This window comes from Phyllobates terribilis, unplaced genomic scaffold, assembly GCF_046119375.1.
Source record: "Phyllobates terribilis strain yellow unplaced genomic scaffold, ASM4611937v1 Scaffold_83__1_contigs__length_6671269, whole genome shotgun sequence".
NCBI lineage: Eukaryota > Metazoa > Chordata > Amphibia > Anura > Dendrobatidae > Phyllobates > Phyllobates terribilis.
This window is the reverse complement of record NW_027362843.1, coordinates 5,606,450-5,613,552: the sequence shown is the minus strand read 5'-3', so window position 1 is coordinate 5,613,552 and position 7,103 is coordinate 5,606,450.

Below are 7,103 nucleotides of genomic sequence, written 5' to 3'. Positions count from 1 at the left end.
AAATGCTTCCGAACTCTTCCATTGTTCTCGGAATTCCGCTGAAGTTTAAAAATGCTTCGGAACTCTTCCATTGTTCTCGGAATTCTGCTGGCGTTTAAAAATGGTTCCGAACTCTTCCATTGTTTTCGGAATTCTGCAGACATTTAAAAATGGTTCAGAACTCTTCAATAATTCTCAGAATTCTGCTGTAGTTTAAAAATGCTTTGGAACTCTTCCATTGTTCTCGGAATTCTGCTGAAGTTTAAAAATGCTTCCAAACTCGTCCATTGTTCTCGGAATTCCGCTGAAGTTTAAAAATGCTTCGGAACTCTTCCATTGTTCTCGGAAATAAGCTGACATTTAAAAATGCTTTGGAACTTTCCCATTGTTCTCGGATTTCTGCTGAAGTATATAAATTCTTTGGAACTCTTCCAGTGTTCTCGGAATTCTTCTGACGTTTAAAAATGCTTCAGAACACTCCCATTGTTCTTGGAATTCCGCTGAAGTGTAAAAATGCTTCGGAACTCTTCCATTTTTCTCGGTATTCCGCTGAAGTTTAAAAATGCTTCGGAACTCTTCCATTGTTCTCAGAATTCTGCTGGCATTTAAAAATGGTTCCGAAATCTTCCATTGTTTTCGGAATTCTGCAGACATTTAAAAATGGTTCAGAACTCTTCAATAATTCTCAGAATTCCGCTGAAGTTTAAAAATTCTTCGGAACTCTTCCATTGTTCTCGGAATTAAGCTGACATTTAAAAATGCTTTGGAACTTTCCCATTGTTCTCGGAATTCTGCTGACGTTTATAAATGCTTTGGAACTCTTCCATTGTTCTCGGAATTCTGCTGACGTTTAAAAATGCTTCAGAACACTCCCATTGTTCTCGGAATTCCACTGAAGTGTAAAAATGCTTCGGAACTCTTCCATTGTTCTCGGAATTCCGCTGATGTTTAAAAATGCTTTGGAACTCTTCCATTTTTCTCAGAATTCTGCTGACGTTTAAAAATGCTTTAGAACACTCCCATTGTTCTCGGAATTCCACTGAAGTTTAAAAATGCTTCGGAACTCTTCCATTGTTCTCGGAATTCTGCTGGCGTTTAAAAATGGTTCCGAACTCTTCCATTGTTCTCGGAATTCTGCTGACATTTAAAAATGGTTCGGAACTCTTCAATAATTCTCAGAATTCTGCTGTAGTTTAAAAATGCTTTGGAACTCTTCCATTGTTCTGAAATTCTGCTGACATTTAAAAATGCTTCGGAACTTTTCCTTTGTTCTCGAAATTTTGCTGACGTTTATTTATGCTTTGGAACTCTTCCATTGTTCTCGGAAATCTGATGACGTTTAAAAATGCTTCAGAACACTCCCATTTCTCTCGGAATTCCGCTGAAGTGTAAAAATGCTTCGGAACTCTTCCATTGTTCTTGGTATTGCGCTGAAGTTTAAAAATGCTTTGGAACTATTCCATTGTTCTCAGAATTCTGCTGACGTTTAAAACTGCTTCAGAATACTCCCATTGCTCTCGGAATTCCGCTGTAGTGTAAAAATACTTCCGAACTCTTCCATTGTTCTCGGAATTCTGCAGACATTTAAAAATGGTTCAGAATTCCGCTGAAGTTTAAAAATGCTTCAGAACTCTTCCATTGTTCTCGAAATTCCGCTGACATTTAATAATGCTTCGGAACTTTTCCTTTGTTCTCGGAATTCTGCTGACGTTTATTAATGCTTTGGAACTATTCCATTGTTCTCGGAATTCTGCTGACGTTTAAAAATGCTTCAGAATACTCCCATTGCTCTCGGAATTCCGCTGTAGTGTAAAAATGCTTCTGAACTCTTCCATTTTTCTTGGTATTCCGCTGAAGTTTAAAAATGCTTCGGACCTCTTCCAATGTTCTCGGAATTCTGCTGACATTTAAAAATGCTTCGGAACTCTTCCATTGTTCTCGGAATTCTGCTGGCGTTTAAAAATGGTTCCGAACTCTTCCATTGTTCTCGGAATTCTGCAGACATTTAAAAATGGTTCCGAACTCTTCCATTGTTCTCGGAATTCTGCTGACGTTTAAAAATGGTTCGGAACTCTTCCATTGTTCTCGGAATTCCGCTGACATTTAAAAATGCTTCGGAACTTTTCCATTGTTCTCGAAATTCTGCTGACGTTTATAAATGCTTTGGAACTCTTCCATTGTTCTCGGAATTCTGCTGACGTTTAAAAATACTTCAGAACAATCCCATTGTTCTCGGAATTCCACTGAAGTTTAAAAATGCTTCGGAACTCTTCCATTGTTCTTGGTATTCCGCTGAAGTTTAAAAATGCTTTTGAACTTTTCCATTGCTCTCGGAATTCTGTTGAAGTTTAAAAATGCTTTGGAACGTTTCTATTGTTCTCGGAATTCCGCTGAAGTTTAAAAATGCTTCGGAACTCTTCCATTATTCTCGGAATTCTGCTGGCGTTTAAAAATGGTTCCGAACTCTTCCATTGTTATCGGAATTCTGCAGACATTTAAAAATGGTTCAGAACTCTTCAATAATTCTCAGAATTCTGCTGTAGTTTAAAAATGCTTTGGAACTCTTCCATTGTTCTCGGAATTCTGCTGAAGTTTAAAAATGCTTCCAAACTCGTCCATTGTTCTCGGAATTCCGCTGAAGTTTAAAAATGCTTCGGAACTCTCCCATTGTTCTCGGAATTAAGCTGACATTTAAAAATGCTTTGGAACTTTCCCATTGTTCTCGGAATTCTGCTGACGTTTATAAATGCTTTGGAACTCTTCCATTGTTCTTGGAATTCTGCTGACGTTTAAAAATACTTCAGCGCAATCCCATTGTTCTCGGAATTCCACTGAAGTTTAAAAATGCTCCGGAACTCTTCCATTGTTCTTGGTATTCCGCTGAAGTTTAAAAATGCTTTTGAACTTTTCCATTGCTCTCGGAATTCTGGTGAAGTTTAAAAATGCTTTGGAACTTTTCTATTGTACTCGGAATTCTGCTGAAGTTTAAAAATGCTTAGGAACTCTTCCATTGTTCTCGGAATTCTGCTGTCGTTTAAAAATGCTTCCGAACTCTTCCATTGTTCTCGGAATTCCGCTGAAGTTTAAAAATGCTTCGGAACTCTTCCATTGTTCTCGGAATTCTGCTGGCGTTTAAAAATGGTTCCGAACTCTTCCATTGTTTTCGGAATTCTGCAGACATTTAAAAATGGTTCAGAACTCTTCAATAATTCTCAGAATTCTGCTGTAGTTTAAAAATGCTTTGGAACTCTTCCATTGTTCTCGGAATTCTGCTGAAGTTTAAAAATGCTTCCAAACTCGTCCATTGTTCTCGGAATTCCGCTGAAGTTTAAAAATGCTTCGGAACTCTTCCATTGTTCTCGGAAATAAGCTGACATTTAAAAATGCTTTGGAACTTTCCCATTGTTCTCGGAATTCTGCTGAAGTATATAAATTCTTTGGAACTCTTCCAGTGTTCTCGGAATTCTTCTGACGTTTAAAAATGCTTCAGAACACTCCCATTGTTCTTGGAATTCCGCTGAAGTGTAAAAATGCTTCGGAACTCTTCCATTTTTCTCGGTATTCCGCTGAAGTTTAAAAATGCTTCGGAACTCTTCCATTGTTCTCGGAATTCTGCTGACATTGAAAAATGCTTCCGAACTCTTCCATTGTTTTCGGAATTCCGCTGAAGTTTAAAAATGCTTCGGAACTCTTCCATTGTTCTCAGAATTCTGCTGGCATTTAAAAATGGTTCCGAAATCTTCCATTGTTTTCGGAATTCTGCAGACATTTAAAAATGGTTCAGAACTCTTCAATAATTCTCAGAATTCCGCTGAAGTTTAAAAATGCTTCGGAACTCTTCCATTGTTCTCGGAATTAAGCTGACATTTAAAAATGCTTTGGAACTTTCCCATTGTTCTCGGAATTCTGCTGACGTTTATAAATGCTTTGGAACTCTTCCATTGTTCTCGGAATTCTGCTGACGTTTAAAAATGCTTCAGAACACTCCCATTGTTCTCGGAATTCCACTGAAGTGTAAAAATGCTTCGGAACTCTTCCATTGTTCTCGGAATTCCGCTGATGTTTAAAAATGCTTTGGAACTCTTCCATTTTTCTCAGAATTCTGCTGACGTTTAAAAATGCTTTAGAACACTCCCATTGTTCTCGGAATTCCACTGAAGTTTAAAAATGCTTCGGAACTCTTCCATTGTTCTCGGAATTCTGCTGGCGTTTAAAAATGGTTCCGAACTCTTCCATTGCTCTCGGAATTCTGCTGACATTTAAAAATGGTTCGGAACTCTTCAATAATTCTCAGAATTCTGCTGTAGTTTAAAAATGCTTTGGAACTCTTCCATTGTTCTGAAATTCTGCTGACATTTAAAAATGCTTCGGAACTTTTCCTTTGTTCTCGAAATTTTGCTGACGTTTATTTATGCTTTGGAACTCTTCCATTGTTCTCGGAAATCTGATGACGTTTAAAAATGCTTCAGAACACTCCCATTTCTCTCGGAATTCCGCTGAAGTGTAAAAATGCTTCGGAACTCTTCCATTGTTCTTGGTATTGCGCTGAAGTTTAAAAATGCTTTGGAACTATTCCATTGTTCTCAGAATTCTGCTGACGTTTAAAACTGCTTCAGAATACTCCCATTGCTCTCGGAATTCCGCTGTAGTGTAAAAATACTTCCGAACTCTTCCATTGTTCTCGGAATTCTGCAGACATTTAAAAATGGTTCAGAATTCCGCTGAAGTTTAAAAATGCTTCAGAACTCTTCCATTGTTCTCGAAATTCCGCTGACATTTAATAATGCTTCGGAACTTTTCCTTTGTTCTCGGAATTCTGCTGACGTTTATTAATGCTTTGGAACTATTCCATTGTTCTCGGAATTCTGCTGACGTTTAAAAATGCTTCAGAATACTCCCATTGCTCTCGGAATTCCGCTGTAGTGTAAAAATGCTTCTGAACTCTTCCATTTTTCTTGGTATTCCGCTGAAGTTTAAAAATGCTTCGGACCTCTTCCAATGTTCTCGGAATTCTGCTGACATTTAAAAATGCTTCGGAACTCTTCCATTGTTCTCGGAATTCTGCTGGCGTTTAAAAATGGTTCCGAACTCTTCCATTGTTCTCGGAATTCTGCAGACATTTAAAAATGGTTCCGAACTCTTCCATTGTTCTCGGAATTCTGCTGACGTTTAAAAATACTTCAGAACAATCCCATTGTTCTCGGAATTCCACTGAAGTTTAAAAATGCTTCGGAACTCTTCCATTGTTCTTGGTATTCCGCTGAAGTTTAAAAATGCTTTTGAACTTTTCCATTGCTCTCGGAATTCTGTTGAAGTTTAAAAATGCTTTGGAACGTTTCTATTGTTCTCGGAATTCTGCTGAAGTGTAAAAATGCTTCGGAACTCTTCCATTGTTCTCGGAATTCTGCTGACATTTAAACATGCTTCCGAACTCTTCCATTGTTCTCGGAATTCCGCTGAAGTTTAAAAATGCTTCGGAACTCTTCCATTATTCTCGGAATTCTGCTGGCGTTTAAAAATGGTTCCGAACTCTTCCATTGTTCTCGGAATTCTGCAGACATTTAAAAATGGTTCAGAACTCTTCAATAATTCTCAGAATTCTGCTGTAGTTTAAAAATGCTTTGGAACTCTTCCATTGTTCTCGGAATTCTGCTGAAGTTTAAAAATGCTTCCAAACTCGTCCATTGTTCTCGGAATTCCGCTGAAGTTTAAAAATGCTTCGGAACTCTCCCATTGTTCTCGGAATTAAGCTGACATTTAAAAATGCTTTGGAACTTTTCCATTGCTCTCGGAATTCTGGTGAAGTTTAAAAATGCTTTGGAACTTTTCCATTGTACTCAGAATTCTGCTGAAGTTTAAAAATGCTTCGAACTTTTCCATTGTTCTCGGAATTTTGCTGGCATTTAAAAATGGTTCCGAACTCTTCCATTGTTCTCAGAATTCTGCTGACGTTTAAAAATCGTTCGGAACTCTTCAATAATTCTCAGAATTCTGCTGTAGTTTAAAAATGCTTTGGAACTCTTCCATTGTTCTCGGAATTCTGCTGAAGTTTAAAAATGCTTCCGAACTCGTACACTGTTCCTGGAATTCCGCTGAAGTTGAAAAATGCTTCGGAACTCTTCCATTGTTCTCGGAATTAAGCTGACATTTAAAAATGCTTTGGAACTTTCCCATTGTTCTCGGAATTCTGCTGACGTTTATAAATGCTTTGGAACTCTTCCATTGTTCTTGGAATTCTGCTGACGTTTAAAAATACTTCAGCGCAATCCCATTGTTCTCGGAATTCCACTGAAGTTTAAAAATGCTTCGGAACTCTTCCATTGTTCTTGGTATTCCGCTGAAGTTTAAAAATGCTTTTGAACTTTTCCATTGCTCTCGGAATTCTGGTGAAGTTTAAAAATGCTTTGGAACTTTTCTATTGTACTCGGAATTCTGCTGAAGTTTAAAAATGCTTAGGAACTCTTCCATTGTTCTCGGAATTCTGCTGTCGTTTAAAAATGCTTCCGAACTCTTCCATTGTTCTCGGAATTCCGCTGAAGTTTAAAAATGCTTCGGAACTCTTCCATTGTTCTCGGAATTCTGCTGGCGTTTAAAAATGGTTCCGAACTCTTCCATTGTTTTCGGAATTCTGCAGACATTTAAAAATGGTTCAGAACTCTTCAATAATTCTCAGAATTCTGCTGTAGTTTAAAAATGCTTTGGAACTCTTCCATTGTTCTCGGAATTCTGCTGAAGTTTAAAAATGCTTCCGAACTCGTCCATTGTTCTCGGAATTCCGCTGAAGTTTAAAAATGCTTCGGAACTCTTCCATTGTTCTCGGAAATAAGCTGACATTTAAAAATGCTTTGGAACTTTCCCATTGTTCTCGGAATTCTGCTGAAGTATATAAATTCTTTGGAACTCTTCCAGTGTTCTCGGAATTCTTCTGACGTTTAAAACTGCTTCAGAATACTCCCATTGCTCTCGGAATTCCGCTGTAGTGTAAAAATACTTCGGAACTCTTCCATTTTTCTCGGTATTCCGCTGAAGTTTAAAAATGCTTCCGAACTCTTCCATTGTTCTCGGAATTCCGCTGAAGTTTAAAAATGCTTCGGAACTCTTCCATTGTTCTCGGAATTCTGCTG